The following is a 23,054-nucleotide window of genomic DNA, read 5'->3' on the forward strand; positions in this document are numbered from 1 at the left end:
TGGGCACTTTGGGACTTAACATCTGAGGTCATCAGTCCCTTAGAACTTAGAACTACTTAAACCAAACTAACCTAAAGACATCACACACATCCATGCCCGAGGCAGGATGCGAACCTGCGACCGTAGCGGTCGCGCGGTTCCAGACTGAAGCGCCTAGAACCGCTCGGCCACACCGGCTGGCCATTCCCAATGCTCTGTGTAAAGTTCCACAGAAATAATTGAACAGCTCAGCTACTACTTTTTTATGTATTTCATTGTTTGCTTTGCATGTAATACTGCACCCGTAATATTTAATTTTATTTATTTGCTGTATGCTCTGTTTGTCATTGTGAGTCTCAACTCGCGTGGGCTGGTGTCCTAAAAATGCCATTGATTTTGTGTTTGTGATGGAAACGTCTTACTTAACACAGATTCTTGTTTTCATTGTCACCAACAATTACTTTCTCTTCAGCAAAAGGTGGTGGGCTAACATGCACATCGTTAATTTTAAAATGCTTTATTGCCTGTACCCAAGTTTTGGTTAAATCGTCGAGATACGTCTTAAAAAGAGTGGGTAAGAGAGCACACCCTTGTCCAACTCGCTGGATTATTTCAGCCATATTATGTCTGCTACCTGCTATTTTTATCTGTATTTTGTAATTCGTATATAAGCCCTGTACAGCTCTTATAAAGTTAGATAGAATCCCTCTGTTTCTTAAAGTTTCCTACAGTTTGTTTCGATATATTCCACCAAACGCCATTTAGTAGTCAACGGAGACAAGAAAAATTGGCTAACGAATTCACGATGTTTTTCTATTAGTTGTGTCATGGCGAAGATACTGTGCGAGCGTGATCTGCCTTTTCGAAAACCATGATGGGCATCAGATAATACTGTATCATCGATTGGCGATAGCCGTTAAAATTCTTGCATACAGTTGATAACGTGAATTAAGAAGGCTTTCTGTGACATTATCACAGAATCATCCTGTAAATATACATACAGATGCAAGCGGCAGCGCGTATAACTTTGACTCCCTGTAGCATCATTGGATGTCTTTTTCCGGACACGGATTCGTATTCTCATTTTGTCGCTCAGAACATCTTCTACATACCCTCGAAATATGTAATTTTGAAACACTCTGTACAGCCACTCTGCCAGCGTGTATTCATAAAATCGAGTATTCTTAGTTTTCAGTATTTGAGGCTTGTTTTATCAGTTCTATATTGATTTTGTCACATCTTGGAAGACTGCAGGGTGTGACCTGCTCTTGATAGACGTGATTCCATCTTGTAGTTCCTACAGCATTATCAAGTCTACGTTCTTATCTGGCTCAGACAGGACCATCTGCGTATCTTCGGCACCCATACATACATACATACATAAATACATTAATCCTAGTTCTATAGATCATGAATACGACATTTCGTAATGATGTGGAACGTATCCCTTTAACATAAGTTTTCTTTACAGAAAATAGTTAATTAATTAATTAATTTAATTTTTATTTTTTTAATTTTTTTTTTATTTTTTTTTTTTTTTTTTTTTTTTTTTTTTTACAGTTACTACTTCATATCTAAGAATTCATCTATTGAGTAGAAGGAGTTGTCATTCAGAAATTCTTTTAATTTGCTTATAAATGTTGGTTGACTATCTGACTTTTCATACTATTTGGCAAATGACCATAGTGAATATTATCCTTTCTTCTAGTGTTGTAGCTATGCGTGTCCAGAGTATCTTATAGTATATGTATTGTAACCAATTATATTCAGTTGTCTTTATTTGCAAATTGTCCTTCTACCAACATCTTCAACTTTTGCAGCCCTGTCGGTCTCAGTTGCGTATAATATTACGGTATCTTGATAATTTTTGCTTTTGGACAGTCTAAAGTCAACTGAATGAAACATGCATACACAAACAGATCACAGATACCACAAAAATACATTCAATAGTGGGCAATAACGTTCGATCTTTGGCAATAACTTTCGACAGTTGGCAACACCAACCAAAACAAAACATCCTAGTGCTGTTAAGCCTGAGAAACAAAATTTCAAATGGTAGTTGTAAAAAGTAGAACAATAGCGCAAAAATTGGAACAAAGACAAACGATGTAGAACAACATCCACGAAAGCTGTAAGTAGAACTACAAATTATTACCGCATTATAGAAAAGCAAACTTGCAGAATCGTATATAACATTACCTCAAGTGCAAACTATATAATGTAAACAAAAATATATACATATTATAGGCCATTGACTATGCCTTGGAAAGAATAAAGGCGAAAGGGGTACGGCTCAGAACCTGTGATTCATTCAGTTGTAATCTAAATGTAAATGTCGTGTGACTAGGGCCTCCCGTCGGGTAGACCGTTCGCCAGTTGCAAGTCTTTCGATTTGACGCCAGTTCGGCGACTTGCGTGTCGACAGGGATGAAATGATGATGAGGAGGACAACACAACACCCATTCCCTGAGCGGAGAAAATCTTCGACACTGTCGGGAAACAAACCCGGGCCCTTAGGACTGACATTCTGTTGCGCTGACCACTCAGCTACCGGGGGCGGACATTCTGCTGCAATTAAACGACCCAAGAGTAAAAATTATCAGCATACCGTAATGTCCTTATCTTCTTTGTGCTTTTCTGAAATTGGGAAATTTTTCTTTTGGAATCCTGTTCCACAGGTTCGTTTACCGAGCCCGCGGAGTACCTGGTCGACAATGAAGCCGGCAGGGCGTTTGCGTCCGGGGAGCCGAGGCATTGCCTGGCCTTGGCATGGAAATCACCAGCGCGCTGGCCACCGCCGTCGCGCTGTCAGTCCTGCACGCGGCGTCTTCCGGATCGCCCGACGAGGTAAGCTGCTCCGGGCTTCTGGCTTCTGGTGCCCCGCCGCTCCGGCAGGCCACCCCGCACGTCACACTGCCCTCACCAACAATGTCTTTCGGCGCAACCACCTGCAGTCATCTATATCCAGTTGTCCCGCCATAGGCCTTATATTTTGACCCAGCCGGCCGTTGTGGCCGAGGGGTTCTAAACGCGACCGCTACGGTCGCAGGCTCGAATCCTGCCTCGGGCATGGATTAGATTAGTTAGGTTTAATTAGTTCTAAGTTCTAGGGGACTGATGACCTCAGATTTTAAGTCCCACAGTGCTCAGAGCTATTTGAACCATTTTATTTTGACCCAACTTTTAATTATGGGATTTGTTTTTGTCGTATTGCATTTTCTTGAACGATACGATCATGCGGTGTTAATCACCAAAACTTGCACCGCAAATATTGCGAAAATGGAAAGTGCTATTTACGTGCAGTTTTCACAGGTAGTTATGGGCTCGTATTGTTAGTCAATAAACAGATTGTATTAATACGTAGGAAGTGTATTTTTTGTGCAAAAATACACTTTTTAAAATGGAACAGTGCCTATTGACACTAGTAAACAAAAAGTATGGTAAATTAGAAAGTCATTGTCGTTTGTTGCAGGATTCTAGTGCGAGTCGTTTACGAGATATAATATTTTGAAGTTTCCACGTCGACACTTGTTTGTACCATTCGACCTGCGTAGTTGTTTGGTACGATATTGTTATGTTTGCCTGTGTGTCTCTTGTGTGCACTGCGACTTGCTGGTCTGCGTGTTTCAGTTGGAGCCGTAGATCGTGAGTGGATGACGGGATATAAAAATGCCGACATACTAGTGGTCCGTGGAGGGTGTAGTAAGAAAGCAGTTCATTCTTGTACGGTGTTTATGGCAAGATGTCCTAACAGACTATAGTATAATAAAATAATGGAATAGATGATAATAAAATGCGTGGCTTTTTAAAATGTATTGAATTAATGAGATTAATTTTTCGGCGTGAATGACAAGCACAATAAGCTGAGCTATGCCTGGAAATAAGTCCGTATTAGTTCATATTATTTTGCAGGGCGGAGTAGTTTCTTTCTCCGCTGTAGATTTGTGCTTACCATTCTTTATAATACTACGTTTGGTCGCCGCGTTCACTTTTGAAGTCTTGACCGTGTTCCTATTAAGCTTATCGGATCTTCGTAATTTTCCAAAGTACACAGGTGGGCTTCAGTTATTGTAATTATTGTACTATTTGAAATAACAACTCACACGACTTTTCTGTTAATAAAACAATACTGTATTTTTCTAAACGGTGCACATATGAAATCCACACTCCTCACTTATTCATAGCGACCCCAAAATGGCGGTCTACAATTACTCGCTAAAAAATTGACGTGCTTCTCACTCTTTCACTAGCTGAGCGCGAATCCCTCCTTCCTCCTACCGGTACCAGAAAAAATCCTCTGTTTATTAACAACTGAAAGTCAAAAAATACATGACGGTAGGCATAGCCTCTATGATGGGCTACCGCTTCATCTTTTCTCTTTGCCTTTAAGGAAGACGAAAACATAAAGGAAATGCAAAAGGTTTATCACAAGACGTCAACCATCTCTGCAGTTATTTATCAACCTCTTCAACCAGTTACGTGAAAGTGTTGCTGCAACACTTAGGCGACGCGACAGAAGGTTCAAAAAATGGTTCAAATGGCTCTGAGCACTATAGGACTTAACATCTGAGGTCATCAGTCCCCTAGAACTTAGAACTACTTAAACCTAACTAACCTAAGGACATCACACACATCCATGCCCGAGGCAGGATTCGAACCTGCGACCGTAGCGGTAGCGCGGTTCCAGACTGAAGCGCCTAGAACCGCTCGGCTACACAGGCCGGCCCCGACAGAAGGAAACAAGTGTCGATAGAAGAAATTAATGTTCCTACTGCTGTTGCAGCTGATCCGCGCGTTAGCTCCCGCGCAATCGTACGAGGAAGTGGCACGAGTCCTTGAAGTGTCCTATGCATTCTCCATTGTCATAGGTTCCATCTCTATCACATTTCTCTCCACCAAGAGCTGCAAGGAAGCGGAGAATCGTGCTAATTTCTGTACTTGGGCATTAAGGAAAGGTACTCCAGATGCATGGTGTATCTTGTTTAGTGATGAGGCCACATTTACCAATCATGGGGTAGTGAATCATCAGCTCATTCTCCCGTTTTTCATAGAAGGAGCACTAATCGCGCACAAGTATCGCAGCCGCCTAACAGACCATCTTCCACTGATGCTAGAAGACGTTCTTCTGCGTACTGGGACGAATGTGTAGCACCAACATGATGGCTGTCCGGACCATAGTGCACCAGGCACTACAGCGTGTCTTCACGAATCGTTTTCAAATCTTTGGTTCGGAGGCAGAGGACCCGTACCTCGGCCAGCCTGTTCTCCGGATTTGAAGTCTGTAGATTCCGTAGGGAAAACTAAAAGATGCTGTCTATGAGGACAAACTAATAACATCCAATAATATGCAACGACGTATTACTGCACTCTACTCGGACATTTCCGCTGAACCAGACTGGAAACATGTACTGCCCCTGCCGATGGTCATTTTGTACAAAACTTGTGGTGATCCACATAAAATGGTTCAAATGGTTCTGAGCACTATGGGACTTAACTTCTGAGGTCATCAGTCCCCTAGAACTTAAAACTACTTAAACCTAACTAACCTAAGGACATCACACACATCCATGCCCGAGGCAGGATTCGAACCTGCGACAGTAGCGGCCACGCGGTTCCAAACTGAAGCGCTTAGAACCGCACGGCCACACCGGCCGACAGAATCCACATAACTAGTGTATGCTCTTGTTCTTTATGTGTACTATCACAGCCAAGTGTAGGCGTGGAAATTTTTCAAAATAATATCTCTTAAACGATTAGCTTTAGAATCCTATAACAAACGCCACTGACATTCTAATTTGCCCTGCTTTTAGTCTGTTAACGACAATAGGAATTGTTCCATTTAAAAAATTGTATGTTTGCACAAAAAATAAACTTTCTAGGTATTATTATAAGCTATTGATTGGCTAACAATATTAACGCCACACTACCAATCCATTCTGTGAAAACCGCACATCAATTGAGAAAATAAACCAATGAACAATCTACAGTTATCTTCGGTTGTTCCGCGGGTAATAGAGCTGTATAAGTTCATTGATACCATTAGAAAAGGAAGATTACGGCTGTAATTCTTGTCGACAACAAGATCCTTTTCGCCACACGCTACAAAGTGGCTAGCGGAGTGTTGATCCTAAGTCACTGCCGCTGCTTATTTATTCAAACGCTTGCTTATTCAGTCTCACCAAACTGACTTTGCTAATGATAGAAGTGGTTACCAGCTTTCGAACGTGTAATTGTACCGTTTAGGTACGACACACTAGTTGGTTCTGAGCTTTTAAGCTCAATACATCCGAAGGATCGAGCGTAAAAAAGTCGGGAAGGTCAAATGTCATCCAAGTATAATGTTAATGAGAAATTAATATAGGAGTCACGTCAGTCTGTTTCGGATGGGCACCTGCAGCGTTTATTGTAAGGACTGTGTTTTAGTGAAGGTGGCTCAGTTAGAGAGGAACGTCTGCAAAAAAAAAAAAAAAAAAAAAAAATATATATATATATATATATATATATATATATATATATATATATATATATATATATATATATATATATATTGACCACGGAAAAGTTTAGCAGAGTAAGGGAATATGCCCCTAACGTGTGCTTTAGAGTGATTTAGCGTTTTATTAGATTGCCTAAACCTTTACCGAAATAGTTATTATCAGAATATATTTTATGGATTAGGTTATGGTAGATCTGTATTAACTTCCTGGAAATGTGGGGCAGGATACCTTGATTACTATTGTAAAAACTTTTACTTGAGGAATGAGATGCAGGAAATATTGCAGGCACAACGCCCATTTTCAAATACAACAGAAAAAAATATCTAAATGATATAGTTGTCGGTACTTGAAATAACCTGTTGCTCATTATTTTCTTCTATTTCATTTCCGTTGTCTGATTTAAAATTTTGATAAAAGCGATGGTGAAGGGAAGATACCAACTACAACATCGACATTGTATCACAGAGTTTAGCAGCTCTGATGGGATACTTTGAAATACTTTGGTTTAAGATCAGTGCCATTCATTTTCTGTGCCTTATCTTTGCCCTTCTTCAGACTTACTGTTGTATGTGAACCGTACATGGACTATATGCCCTCCCTGCAAAATTAGAAGAGATCCTTTCGGAAGTCCACGCTTATGCCACAAAGATTTTTGTTTCTTTTGTTAGCTTTCTTGTTAATGGAGTTATGGAGATAAACTAACAAAATCCTCTTTCTGCTTTTCCAAAAATGTAGCGAACGGACTGTTTTCCTTTGCACTTCGGATCAGGTTTGCCCACACTTGAGGGCTGTAAACGTATTTCGTACGTCACTTATTTTTCAATTACGCCAAAATCTGAATCACAAGGCAATCAGGTATTGTATGTGTATTCTTCATTATAACGGAATTATCACTTTCTGTGTTAGCCATGTTGGTCGATTAGCCATGTTGGTCGATTAGATAGTCAATTAGCCTGTCGGAATCCAGGGATCAGAGAGACATGGAAACCTTCTTCTTCCATTCGGAAGCTTGAGACAATTTTGTGAGGCCTGTTGTCTTCTCCTTTTTAATATGTAAGTGAAGCTATTCCACATTCTGGTAGTCCAATAAACTGACGCCAGATGGACCCAGCTGAAATAATACGCACCTCGTTCAATGTTCAACAAACGGATGGATACCTCATTATTTGACTAAGCCCTTCAATCGATAAGACGGAACTTTTGTAGTATTTCGTACTGATTGCCTCAGAAAAGTTAAAAATACTTATTGGAGATCCGGAAGAAGCCATAAGTAGCGTCATAGCCATTCTTACGGACTTGCTAGTTTCAAAGTTTCTTCAGACTCGAAGTTTATGGAGATCGGTCAGTGACATTTTGAAATTATGAGGTAGTCCATCAGGCTGCCCACGTAGCGCAACTGGCAGAGCGCGTCCCGGGCACTGCAGGTACGTCACTTCGAGTCCCGGTACGCGCTTTCATTGTGTCACAAAAGAAACTGAGAGCGACTGCTTCAAAATGTACGCTTGAGTACAGCTGTAATATGGTTCAATTAAATAACGCGAAATAAGTACAGAGACAATGACATTGTGATGAAGAGGCATCCGATTCGTGTCAGGTTTGTCATACCTGTTCAAGAGCATTACAGAAAACAGAAAGACGGAGAGGAATGAATTTATAATGCTTTTAGTTAGGATAGCATCCTTAGAGAGGAGTAAAAGAACATGACAGTATCTTATCTACAATTGCACATACACATAACACAGTGGCAAGTGTGATGAAATTCAGAGGAAGATTACGTACAGTAAAGCACAGATATTCATTTCATCAACGGACCTCGCGTGAACGGATTAGTAAAAGATAACACGGAACAAGTTATCTCTCATCATAAACGGCGCAAAATCGAGAAATATCAATAAACACGTTGATCTGAAATATCTTGACGCACTTTGACTTATATAGTTTTATCTGATACGATAAACAGAAACAGTTTTTGTCTCTTAAGTTCTCGATAAACAGAGACAGTTTTTGTCTCTTAAGTTCTTCATTAGAATGGAACCTTGGTGTTCCCTCTTTCATAGCAGTATTTCAGATTTAAAAAGCGAATGCAAATTTTTCCGGTGTCTAAAGGACGCAGGTTTCTTGGTTTTCCATCACAATATATTGATGACTACCGGACTTATCTTCTTGCGATCTCCATCGGTAGACGATCTCCATCTGTAGACGGTTTGTACAGACTCGTCTTGATTTAGCAATGTATCAACGAAGTAACTCCGTCATTGATGATCCGAAACTTCCGAACGTTAAAACTATGCACCGGACCAAGGACTCGAATCCAGACTCTTAAAATCACGAAACAAACGTTTATCAACAGGCAAAGTGTTTATAAATCAGTACCTCTCTCTTTGTGGCAGCATCGCTCAAGAAAGAAAATGCTCGGAGTTCGTGTTTTGATTCATGCAGATTGCATGGGAATATATATGCAGTATAAATTTTAGTGCAAAGTGAAAGATACGTCCTAGAAATAGCTAACTGGCTGTGGCAGACCATTTCCATCAAATACTTCCTCACAGAAGAGCTAGCAAGGACCGGTCAGTTCCGGAGGTAAGAGAAACGTAGTGCCTGATTGAAGTTTCAAAGTGAGATTCACTTGCATATTCAGTTATTAAGAGCATGTGCGACTCAGCTGGAGAGGTCATGTCTGTGAATCGGTCCGACAAACATTTTTTTGTCTGACATGAACTCCAAAGAACCTCGCACAATTTACCAAGCCACACGCGTGTCACAGGAGTACCAAAAACCTTAATGATGAAATAGGAGAAATTAAGGTGCATTCAAATAGCACAGGTAATCAATTTGTGCACGTAAAATGTGTGAACGGAAGAGAAAGGCGCCGGCATGATGTTAGTGTGATCATACACAATACTCTGGTTCAAATGGTTCAAATGGCTCTGAGCACTATGGGACTCATCTGCTGTGGTCATTAGTCCCCTAGAACTTAGAACTACGTAAACCTAACTAACCTAAGGACATCACACACACCCATGCCCGAGGCAAGATTCGAACCTGCGACCGTAGCAGCAGCGCGGCTCCGGACTGGAGCGCCTAGAACCGCAAGGCCACCGCGGCCGGCACAATACTCTGCTTTGCAGATTAACTGTGTAGACGGAAATGTCGTATGATGCTTTTACCACTGGTGTGGTTTCCCTCAATCCACTTTCACAGGAATAAACAGTAACATTTTGCTTCTCTGTGAAGCATCTTTTCATTGGTATGGTAATGAAGTTTCTGCGTTTATTTTTGACAGCTTCTCTGCACTTCATCACCGTTACTTTAGTTATAGGTTTCCTCATATGGAAAAATATGGTATTCTAGGTTCGGTTAGCGACATATCGTTTCCTTTTGACGTTTGTGAGTATCGATACATCATGAAAATGTTCTCTGGGAGATGGTGAAAGTGAGCTCGTCGGTACTCAGCGATGAATCAACGAACTATTTCGGCTAGAGTTCAGGTAATATCTGAAACTTCATTACAGATAAAGACTGATTGTCAAAAATGGTTCAAATGGCTCTGAGCACTATGGGACTTAACTACTGTGGTCATCAGTCCCCTAGAACGTAGAACTACTTAAACCTAACTAACCTAAGGACATCACACACATCCATGCCCGAGGCAGGATTCGAACCTGCGACCGTAGCAGTCGCGCGGTTCCGGACTGCGCGCCTAGAACCGCTAGACCACCGCGGCCGGCACTGATTGTCAGATTGAGATTCCAACACATATACTTGCTAATAGTGGAAGTACTGGAGCCTGCCCAAAAGCTCCTAGCTGCCATTACTCCTCCCTTGGTATGTGTATTGACTGCGAAAGACAAGTATACTACATCAAGCTGTAGTCTAGCACACTGTTTTAAACTGTAAGAAAGCTTCATCAGAGCTTACAGTTTTCTGCAGAGGAAAGAATCAGCCTGAAGGTTTATTATTTCTAAGTTTGTCGATCCAACCTATTAACAACGGTAGAGTGAGGACAAAGTCCACGCTGTTATTCATTTCTTCTGCCACGACCTGAATCTTAGTTTCCTAGAGCAGAAACAGAGATTTTTAACATATTCGTGGAATATATTTTAGATCTACCACTAGAGACAATAATTACGTCATAACAGAAATGTTACATAATAACATAATGCAATGATAAACATGATTTTCTTCCAAGATATAATACGCCCTCTTGAATCAAGGTCACTAAAAGAAGGCAGATTAGACATTCTAAGACTTTGAACCCAATCCCCCAGTGTCCTTCATCTTCATGGCATTATCGAGAGCCGGCCGGTGTGGCCGAGCGGTTATAGCCGCTTCAGTCTGGAACCGCGCGACGCCTACAGTCGCAGGTCGAATCCTGCCTCGGGCATGGATTTGTGTGATGTCCTTAGGTTAGTTAGGTTTAAGTAGTTCTAAGTTCTAGGGGACTGATGACCTCAGATGTTAAGTCCCATAGTGCTCAGAGCCATTTGAACCATTTGCATTACCGAGATTTGGTAAACATTACGGATGGCTTCTGCATGACATGTAAACAAGTCTCCCCAAGAGCAGATAAAAATGGTAGTTTGACATACCTCGTTGAACACAGTTACCGAACAAGCATAACGTGCACTGCAGCGAGATATAAAACTGGAATGGATACATAGGCAAACTGATAAAAAGAAAGTCTAAAGATGATGACATAAAACAAAGACAAAAGCAAATCACATAATGAGATTACACAAAGTTTTTTGATTGCGTGAATTGATTCCTATCTCTCCTTTCACTTCCATTAGAAAGCAGTAAAATTTTCTTATACGCCAAGACTGTGGTTGCCAATAACGTTGGCATAGACGCTGGTAACTGTATTTCTTATTCACAGCATTCTTTAGCAACACTGATGTAAGATTCCAACGGCTGACGCATCCACTTCGCCACAGTTACGAAGTGGATGCGGTGTAGGTGCTGCGCAGATTGACGGTTTTGAACTTCAACCGCTCTATGGTAACTGCAGATTTCTGTGAAGGTCTAGTTGGTGGCAGTGGTGTTATTTGTGTGTCGTATTTTCCTTCAGTTGTCTGGGTAGAGTGCCATTCTTTGCTTCACTCAATCTGAATCCTGCAGATCTATAATGGATCATCCGCTGGAACCTGTGTATAGTCTTCTGTATCTGAAAGCATCACTACCTTAGCAAGAGTGACAGCCATCTCGTTGCTCAGGACACTGTTGTGAGATTTAATACAGTACATGGACACTCTGCGTTTTTACCTTTCCTGTTAGTTTTCGTTTGTATTATCTTGTGGGCTATCGGGTGCTTTTTATGCCATCGACGGAGGTATTTAAAGAGAGCGAGCGCAAAAAATGGCTCTGAGCACTATCGGACTTAACGTCTGACGTCATCAGTCCCCTAGAACTTAGAACTACTTAAATCTAACTAACCTAAGGACATCACACACATCCATGCCCGAGGCAGGATTCGAACCTGTGACCGTAGCGGTCGCGCGGTTCCAGACTTTAGCGCCTTAAACCGCTCGGCCACTCCGGCCAGCGAGAGCGAGCGCAGATTTAGAGTCCTAGAAGATGATAATATTTTCCTCCGGTTCCGTACAGCAGTACTTATGGGCTTCCAAGATGACCGTAAGGTTTGCCTTCATTATTGTAATTTACTTTGGCAGCTTGTGCCTCCTGGTTCTTTGATGTGTCTTTCTAGATAATCTCCGCCTGTGAATATTTGACTTGGAGTTCGAGCATGGCATGATTTCAAATAGTTATAGAAACTGGGAGATCAGATCTCAATTCAGGTTCAACGGCATTACCTAATCAACTTATTCAAGCATGAGCAGTCGTGCAGACACGGCTAATCCAACGCCCGGTGTTTTCTCTATACATTCATTGATCCGTTAAATCAAAATTTTCTTGACAGGTTATTATGTGTGTGCCATAATTTGTAGCTGACTCCTTAGGTTTTAAATTTATTTCCTGAAAATTATCAATACGGCCAGCAGAACAGCACACTACTTTCATCACAAAGTTCAAGACGTGGGATTCTCTAATAATAAGACGTTTAATTATATTTTTCTGTCATTTGTAGCTCAGATTTCGTGATATTATTGCTAGCAGAATGCTTGCCGCAGTGGTAACACCGGTTCCCGTCAGATCACCGAAGTTAAGCGCTATCGGTGCTGACTAGCACTTGGATGGGTAACCGTTCGGTCTACCGAGAGCAGTTGGCAAGCGGGGTGCACTCAAACCTTGTGAGGCAAATTGAGAAGCGACTTGATTGAGAAGTGGCGGCTCCGGTCACGAAAACTGAAAAGGGTCGGGAGAGCGGTGTGCTGACCACATGCCCCACCATATCCGCATCTAGTGACGACTATAGGCTCAGGATGACATGGCGGTCGGACAGTACCATTAGGGTCTTTAGAGGCATGTTCGTACGGAGAGAGAGACAGAGAGAGAGATAGAGAGAGAACGCTGTTGTCGAGAGTAAAAGTTTGGTACATAGAATTTCTTACTCAGATGTTGAGAGTATGGAAGCCAGGCTAGGATGTGTTTGCGGAAACGAGCCCACCAATACACTCATGACGGTGGGATATCGTAGGTGCTACGCCAGTTTGACAGTTTCCTGGTTACCAGGCGTCGAGATAAATTCAATATCTGTCCACAGCACCATATTGCGTGACAGTGCAAGCGTCTTTAATGGTGATGTTCTGCCGTTTTAAGACATGTAGTTGGTTTTGGAGTTCTGAAGGTTATTTCCCAACAACCTAACTCAATCAACAACAACGAAACAGCGGCTGGCAGTGTACACGAATTAATCAAATATCATAACATAGATTAGAAAGTTCTTGCAAAGATCTACCACAATTTCTAGTATTTATTAAGTACTGTAAAACTGTACAACTATACAACTGTATCTGATCTATCATAGCCACTGAGAGTACACACAGATGTGGGTGGGAGGTGAGACAAAAAAAAAAAGAGAGAGAGAGGCATGTACTAGATTATGAGCTAAAAACAATCTATCTAGGTTGGATAATTCTTTGTGTCCGACCTCTGTGGCATTCGGTGATGAATTTTGGGTAGGACTGAGTTCTGAGCAGCTGTTCCCTTAAATGATGGTGAATTAACAGGCATGGGCAAGCTTTGCTGACCATTGGGCCTGATTCATAGACTTACTTAAACTCGCGTGCTGCCTCCTCACATGATGCGGCAGCAGCGCTTCTAGCACAAAAAGTCACAACTGTAGAGTTCGTGACGTTAATGTTGATGGAGTAACGCATCTCTATGAATGGCACCCCTTTCCTGACACGTCACGCCAACAGATTATGCCTCAAAACACACGGCTTTGGGAGTATATTCATTTTGTGAGCACCCCATCTTCAGATGTTTACATTTACTTACGAGTCGTGAACATTGTACCTTTACTTACGACATTTTACAAAAGCTGTCTCTTAAGACTTTCGTTGCAAAGCTCTGTAGTGCTCACGACTCATAAATAAATGCCATCATCTGAAGCTGGCTTGCCGGGTATCTTGAAATGCGCAATGGAAAAATAAATGCTTATAAAAGCAACTGATGCAGCTAATGGAAACGCGTACGCATGTGTTTTCCACATCTCCTCCCATACCACTGGACCGATTTCTACCAAATTTGGTACACATATCACTTGAAGAGAATCTTTGTAAGAGTAAGAACCACCTACCTATCAAAGGGGTGGAGGTTGGAGTGAGAAAGCACTGCAGCCCAAGATGCAGGAATATCTACATTTTATTCATCACAAAGTGATGAAAAGAAAAAAGTTCATCGTTTACTAATTTTCGCCTGTTGACAGAGTAAAGCTGCCTCATGAAGCATGAAGTTTTAATTTATTACTTCTTTACTACTAACTTTATTCGCGTTACATTTTCCATACGGTATGCACATATACCACTGAGTATAACAGCAAAATTATATCAGTATAGGAAACATAGTTGAGAAGGTATGATGCCGTAAATAATGAGATGTCTGAAAAACTGCCGCATCATGCACGACCTATCCTCAATACATTCCGCAGACTGTATCCACATATGACCCTGAATGTACATCAAAGATATAAACCCATATGACACATAGGTCAGGAAGTACGACGTTATGTGTGAAAATGAAACTTCAGGGGGAAATTCAATAGTGATACAGGTATTGTGAAATAAGTTTCATATATGTGAGTTGTATTTGACATTTGTGTGAGCGAGCAAAGTCACGGGTAGCAAGCTCAATCCTAAACCCCTTGGAAAGATTTCAACCAAATTTGGTATACGTATTAGTTATGATCATGAAAGAAATACTTTGGCGGTGAGAACAACAAGTGTCCTATTGGGGTGAAGAGTGATAACGTGGTGATAGTAGAGACGAGGAGGAGATGGACACACAAAGAGGGCGATGGAGGAAATGGAAACGGATATCGGCGAGGGGGGGTGGGGGAGAATGAGATAAACGGAACGAGGGGAGAGAGAAATGGACAGGGGAAAGCAGTAGATGGACAGAGAAATGAAAGAGTTGGACAGAGGCAGGGGGGTGGAAGAGATGGCACCGAGAGTGGGACGAGGAAATAAGCAGAGAGAGGGCGATGATTAAATGGACAGGGAGGGGAAACGAGGAGGTGGACAGAGAAAGGAAAGAGGAAGGGACTGTGCGGGAGGGGAGAGGATGAGATGAACAGCAAGAGGGGGGAGGAAGAGGAGGCACCGAGAGGGTGAGTAGAAGGTGAGCGGGAAGAGGGCTAGTAAATGGACAGAGAGGAGAGAGAGCAAGGTTTACGGACAATGGGGGACGGGGGAGGGGGGGTTTGGAGAAGAGAAGGAAGGAGTTTGTTTGACGAATAGAAGATTGGGAAAAATACATACCCATCAACACCAGGTACTCAGCTAGCTCATTATAAATTACCTACATTTTCGACAGTTGCAGAGTTCTAATGCATCCACAACGGACAAGAACTGTTTACTAATGTTAATACGGGAAAGCTTCTGATTTCATTAAATTCGGTTTTTTGTTGTCTAACAACTTAGACATAAATTTATGGAGCGTATGCTTTCTCCGTTGCTTCTAGTCACGTATCAGTCGATTCATTTTAGTTTTGCTGAACTTCCCTCTACGGAGTATCTGTCTCCTTACCTCCTCGTATCTGAACAGTTAACAACCAGAGTTATCAATTTTGAATCCAAAATTTATCGGGCCCAGAATTTCTCCCCCTTACTGCACCCCCTATTAACAAATTAAATAACCTTTTGCACCCCGAATACAAATCAGTGGATCGTGTTTCTTGTGATGATGATTCACTGACGATTTTACTCGAATATCCTGTCTGATAAAACCTCGCCTTACCTTTACCTCACTTTGAAACCCTTCAGGAAGCGCTATCAGTGCTTTTTTCTACTCTTCTGCCATACTGGTTATATTGCTCCAAGGTTCGCCAAAGGAACAACTGAGTCGTTGCTACTTTCACTGAGCATATAGTCTCACGAAATGAACTTGTAGAGATTAGAGATGCGAACATCGTCAAAATTTCGCAGTCTGGAGAACTAACCCGAAAGAAGATCGACAAGAAAGACTGTTGAAATAATCGATGTTTGCATTTTTCTCGTGCTGTGCAAAAGCCATCTGGAGGTGTGATATAGTTGTTGGTGTCTTGCTGGATATGCAGAAACTGTACTTTAGCATTTAGTTATATTTCGAAAGCAAACTCTGCTGTCATCACTAGTCTCTAATGCATGGACAACAAGAGCTCTGTTCGCGAATATGTTTACTGTATGATAAAAATGTACGTTTTCATTTTCTTTTCTTTTCCGTCAGTTTTCTACCCCGACAGTACTCTGGAATCATTACAACGTCGAAAAGTAAGAAATGAGATGTTCTGAAACAACTAATGACAAATCTTACGACGTTGAAAAAGTCGTCTAACGAATGTATAGTTTTGTAACTGCGGATGGCTTTATCGCGACGGAACATCGACATAAGATGAAAAACCGGTACGGCACAAACAGCGCCAACACCAAGCAAATATTTCCGATATCTCGTTTTCCTTTACACAGTACACAGGGCAGATGTTGCGGGAAACTGTTACATGTTTGTTCCAATGAAATGGAATATACTTATAGGTCTGTCTCATATTTTATTTTGATGTGTATATTCGGTATGTAGGCAACCCCAAGAAAACTTTGTGTGGGCACATCATTATGGTTCGAGAGCTTCACTGTTCATTTGTTTTCGTACTTTGGTTTGCAGCAGTTGAACTGATTTTATGGAGAGGAAGTGCACTTACACAGTTTGTTTCGCAGAAGATACTTTCTTCTGTAACTTAAAAAATAGCCAGTTAAAGGTATATTTGGACAAACGTGAGAAACGTAGCTATGAACGTAGTTTATTTAGTTATTTTCCACAGGGTTACAACACAATTTTTCAAACAAAATATTTTTTTCTCTAATGTATCTGACGTATTTTAACCGACTCTGTACAAATTAATTTAAATCAAATTTCTGTCAGTTTTGGTTAGGGAGTTAGAAACCTCCAAAGATTTAAAGCGTGTGCAAAGTTTTTAAAGTGTATGCAACACGCTTTATATACAGTAGCGGGTGTCATGGAGCGACATGCTCTGTTTTTCTTGGAAATATCCGTGTGTAGCTAGTTTATTTCAATTTCATGGGGCGTCGTAGAGTTCTCTGACCCATCCTCGCTACTAAGGATGCTAAGAGTGTCTTACTCCAACTTTTTTCCATTAAATGAACCACATGGATACTCTTATTAAAGTCTAGTGACGTGCGCATCTTTCCATTCAGTGGAGAGTGTTGGTATGACACTTTTAAAATTCATTATTAAGGTGGTTTATTCTAAATACAAACCTCTAGGTTGTGGTTAATCGATTTCTCCACGGTGCCCTCTCTTCTAGGAATCCGGCTAGCAATGTTCGAGATTTTTGTGAGGTGTTCAGAAAGTAGGAGACAGGTATTGTCAGAAAAGAATCTGAGTAGTATTAAACAAGTACTGCAATGACTGTTAAAAAACTTTGTTCATAGACATGATCGGTTTCGCAAACTATACTTGCATCATCAGATATTTACAGCCAATCCATATAAACAATCTGTTTAAAAGCCGGGAGAAGTACATTCACCGACATTCTCGTTAAGTTATTTAACATTCACGAGATAGAAATTTAAGAATTTCTAACACGCAAACTTCAAACATCTTAATGAGAATTTTGGGGAATGTGCTTATTTCGGCTTGAAGACAGATCACTTTTGTGGACTGACTATTACCACCTGATGAAGCAAGTATAGTTTGCAAAGCGGTTCGTAAACACAAAATGTTATGTTCAGTCTAAGTTGTACCTGAAAACCTCAGTCGGTAAGAGTATTATCCAAAAAGGAGAAGTTCTGGGTTTGGGTCCCCGTCTAACACGCTGCTTTTTTCTGCCACATAATTTAAGTGCGGGAATCCCTTTCCAGGCTCACAATGACAACCGTGAGGGTTCATTCAATACTTGCCCTTGGGTGAGCGAGATTCCAGCAGCTGTAAACAACCGCAGCGTGAGTGGGAAGGAAGAACTCGTGTTAATGACTCAGCCACCGACTTGCATCGTCGATAACTTCCCTATGTTCATCCTAATCAGCAAATAATGGGTATCCTCGGTAGCTTACGTGTCTTTATAACACTAGAGACGACTGCAGAGAAGAAGACACAGTTCATAATACTGACCGTTTTAGTTAAATCTGATTTATTTCTCACGATTTCTTTGTTCAGTTTAACATAAATCATGTCCCTTGATTTTCCGTTCTTGTTGTTCCCTCTCATTGAACATTCTGTGTATTACTCATCTTTCCCTACAACATATACTGTATATATCTTTCTGAGAACTTCAGACAACTTGCGCCATTTTACACTGTCCGACAGGCCGACAGATCCGGTAAATGCGTCTCGATGCCTAAAGCATCAAGCGCAACATCAGAGCTACATGTCTGGTTCTACACACTAACCTATGGTTGCTATTTCACTTCATGGTTTCAGCAATCCCTAAGCGGCTTTGTCTACTTATTGTATGGAAAATAAAACTCAGGAACTGTTGGTGACTATCAGTTGGGCTTTGGGAAGGGTAAAGGCGCGAGAGAGGACGTTCTGACGGTGATTTTTAAAAGGTTGTAAGACATAGATATACACATTTGCCCCCACTGATCAATCTATACAATGAAGGAGCAATGATGGGAATAAAAGAGTATTTTAAGAGTAGGATTAAAATTCATGGTGAAAGGATATCAATGATACGATTCGCGGTTGACATTTCTATCTTCAGTGAAAATGTTACAGGATGTGTTGAATGGAATGGGCTTTCCAAGTACAGAATATGGATCGAGAGTAAATCGAAGAAAGAGGGAAGTAATGAAAAGTAGCAGAAATGCGAACAGCATGAAGTATAACATCACGATTGGTGATCACGAAGTAGTTGAAGTGAAGGCAGCAAAATAATCCATGACGGACGGAGCAAGGTAGACTTAAAAACCAGATTAGCACTGGCAAAAAAGGCATTCCCGGCCAAGAGAAGTCTGCCAGTATCAAACATAGACCTTAATTTGGAAATTTCTGAGAATGTACGTTTGGAGCACAGCATTGTACCATAGAGAGACATGGACTGTAGTAAAAGCGGAACAGAAGAGAATCGAAGCATTAGAGATGTTGTGCTACAGAAGAATATTGGAGAGTTGAAAATTAGGTGGACTGATAAGATAAGGAATGAGGAGGTTCTCTGCAGAATCGAAGAGGAAAGGAATATGTAGGAAATACTGACAAGAAGGGGGAATAGGATGATAGGATATCTGTTAAGACATCGGGGAATAACTTCCTTGGTACTAAGGGAACTGTAGAGGGTAAAAACTGTAGTGTAAGACAGACATTGGAATATGTCTACCTAATAATCTAGGACGTAGTTTGCAAGAGTTACTGCGAGATGAAAAGGTTGGAACAGGAGAGGAGTTCGTGGAGGGCAGCATCAAACCAGTCAGAAGACTGATGACAAAAAAAAAAAGAAAGCATATTGCGACTAAAGTTTGTAGTAAAGAAATAATACGCTCTCCTGGTTACCGTGCGGTCTAACGCACGGCTTTCCGTATTGGGAAGGAGCGCCTGGTCCCCGACACGAATCCGCCCAGCAGACTTGTGTCGAGGTCCGGTGAGACGGACAGGCTGTGTGTGGATGGTTTTTGGCGGTTTTCCATCTGCTCGGCGAGTGCGGGCTGGTTCCCCTTATTCCGCCTCAGCTACACTATGTCGGCGATTGCTGCACAAACAAGTTCTCCATGTACTCGTACACCACCATTACTCAACCACGCAAACATAGGGGCTACACTAGTCTGGTGTGAGACGTTCCCTGGGGAGCGTGGGGGGGAGGGGGGGGGGGGGCGGGGGCTCCAGCGCGGGCCGATCCGCACAATAACTCTGGGTTCGGTGTGGGGTGGCGGAGGGGTGAAGTGGACTGCGGTAGTCGTCGTCTGGTTGCGGACCACTGCGGTGGAGGCGGAGGTGGAGCCTCTCCGTCGTTTCTAGGCCCCCGGTTAGCATACCATACAATACAAAGAGATAATAAATTAAAGCGCCTGTCCGATGCCGCAGTTTTAGTGCATGAACAGAAAAAAATGTAGTAAGCAATACACTTTTTTCATTATTTTGTGCGGGATGTCTGCGAGAAAAATTTTGTCAAGGTTCCAAATTGACTGTAAAGTTTGCTACAAGTAGTTAAGTGCTCTCACTCTCAAAGACGGGACACATACAGTCTTACTATTTGCGTGTTGTGGGCTAATCTTCTTTCCCACCCCACCCCTACCCCTTTGTTAAGTAAGTGGATCTTACCCTCACAGCGTTTCTTTCCGGAGAATAAGTGCTATGGGTGACTAGTGTGGTTGAAATCTATCCAACAGTTTTGGAGGCATGTGGATCATTCTTACATACATCTACTTTTATTTTGTAAGGGGTGATCAAAAACATTCTGTTCGAAAGCCGTAGACTCCAGAATCGGTATGCCAATCAGGCAAAGTCGCCTTGAGCTTTGAGGCAATCATCCCATGGCCGCACCAGCTTGAAGATACCCGTTTGGTAAAACACCGTCTCTTTGTTCGTGAAGAAGGCGGCAACTGCCTGCCTGCTGTACATCCTCGTCCGACGGAAGTAGTCGACACTTCAAAGCCTTTTCTTAAGGGACCGAAGGTGTGATAATCATATGGGAGACATCAGGACCATAGAACGAGCGCTCGGGTCTCTCCCACTTGAAGTGGCGTAATGGGTGGAGTAGACCTTCGAGATCGATTGGCGTTTTATGTTGAATCGCCACCGGTACGGAACTTGGCGCTCCATTTCACAACAATGGTTTTCGACAGACATGCTGCCCGATACGCACTATTCATTCTCCAATGAATGTCTACCGGTGTTTGTCCTTCGGCGACCAAGGAAAGCAGCACGTTAGTCCTGTTTGGACGAATTTGACAATAATGTCGTCACCGTTCACGTGTTCTTATTTATGTCACGTCGGTAAGTTAGGAATGCGCTTGCCTACATGTCGGTGCTTATATACCCGCATCGGAGTCGCAATACGTCGCATACACACAGCAGCAACTTGCTCATATGGAAACTTTTTGATCGCGAAAAATTAGGTTGTCACAATAGGTTTGTGTATAAATAACTGCTACCAGTGACGATTTTCTTTATTTTACTTTTCGCACTACGCTTTTCGGGAAATGATTCCCATTTTCAAGTGCGTTTTTGTGTTTGTTATGTCATTCCTATGTGATGCTGTCGACGTGTGAGATTCTGCTTCATTTTGTTAACTTTGCTGCGATATATAAGAAAACACGCGATTTTTAGTTGGTTGTCGATCTTTTTGTGAAGTTAGTGGCAAAATTTGGAGGAATTGGTACTTACAGTTTCCTTTGTGATCCATTTGTGCAGAGTCTCACACACACTAAACATCACACACAACTTGTTGTACATTTTTAAACATCGGAAACATTTTACATAAACAAAACAGTGACACAGATCTTCTTACAAGTAGTCAACAGAGATGACATTATAGGTCTTTCACAGAGCAAGATATGCTTTTGTACAGATGTTATTTACCTTAACAATTTGGATCATAATTTACTTATGTCTATTTTACAATTGTGCTTATTTCTATATGTTACTATTTTTATTTAAATATACTATTGAAACATCTGAAGAAATTCACTGATTAACTTTCAAGTTTTTCGTTTAATATTTTATCTTCATATTTTCTGTAATGTGAATATATCTCCAGTTCTTCTAGCAAATCCATTTTATGTCCTGTATTTAGTCGGTGGAGTACTTTGACATTTTGCTCTATTTTCCCAAATAGGGGTCCTGTATTGTGTACATGTGTTGCTATGGCTGACGTAGTGTGTCTGTTGTGTGTGAAGGCGTTTACGTGCTCTGCCACATTTCGAAATTTGCTTTAGGCAACCTAAGGAAATCACGGAAAGTCTAAATCCGGAAAGTCGCCAGGAATTTCAACCAACATCTTACCCATCGCGAGTACACTGATCGAAACAGTGAGCCATCTCGTTCAGTTAAAGAGTGACCCGATTACCTAGTCAAAACCGAGATGCGACCGCCAAAATCTTCCTGCGCTACCCGGAACACAGAAATTTGCGGCAATTACTTGGGGAAAAAGTTTCACTAGCACAACACAGGGAATCGCTGCTGCCCTTCACGGGCTTCTGAGCGCAGAACAGCGCCCGGGACAGACGTAACGGCCGCAAGCGTAACCTTAAACCGCGAAGAGAGCTACCGTGACTTGCACCTAGGCTCAAAGCTCGAAGAGATGTGTGAAAAACTTCTGCGAGAATCCTTAAGCGTCATCTATCGGCTCCTGCTTAACGTTAAAGAGCAGTATTATCGAGGTGAGACCCAGCCCTGCGATAATTATTGTGACTCGTAGTGTTATGAGCGGGCAGGATCTCTTGGTAACCGCTCAGCAGCAAACATCAAATACACTACTGGCCATTAAAATTGCTACACCACGAAGATGACGTGCTACGGACGCGAAATTTAACCGATAAGAAGAAGATGCTGTGATACGCAAATGATTAGCTTTTCAGAGCATTCACACAAGGTTGGCGCCGGTGGCGACACGTACAACGTGGAACCATGAGGAAATTTTCCAACCGATTTCTCATACACAAACAGCAGTTGACCGGTGTTGCCTGGTGAAACGTTGTTGGCACGCATTTCTCCTCCTTACACGAGGCATCACATCACGTTTCCGGCTTTGATAAAGATCGGATTGTAGCCTATCGCGATTGCGGTTTATCGTATCGCGACATTGTACTCGCGTTGGTCGAGATCCAATGACTGTTAGCAGAATATGGAAACGGTGGTTTCAGAAGGGTAATAAGGAACGCCGCGCTGGATCCCAGCGGCCTCGTATCACGAGCAGTCGAGATGACAGGCATCTTATCCGCATGGCTGTGACGAATCGTGCAGCCACGTCTCGATCCCTGACTCAACAGATGGGGACGTTTGCGAGACAACAACCATCTGCACGAACAGTTC

This window comes from Schistocerca piceifrons, chromosome 1 (assembly GCF_021461385.2).
Source record: "Schistocerca piceifrons isolate TAMUIC-IGC-003096 chromosome 1, iqSchPice1.1, whole genome shotgun sequence".
In the NCBI taxonomy this organism is placed as follows: domain Eukaryota; kingdom Metazoa; phylum Arthropoda; class Insecta; order Orthoptera; family Acrididae; genus Schistocerca; species Schistocerca piceifrons.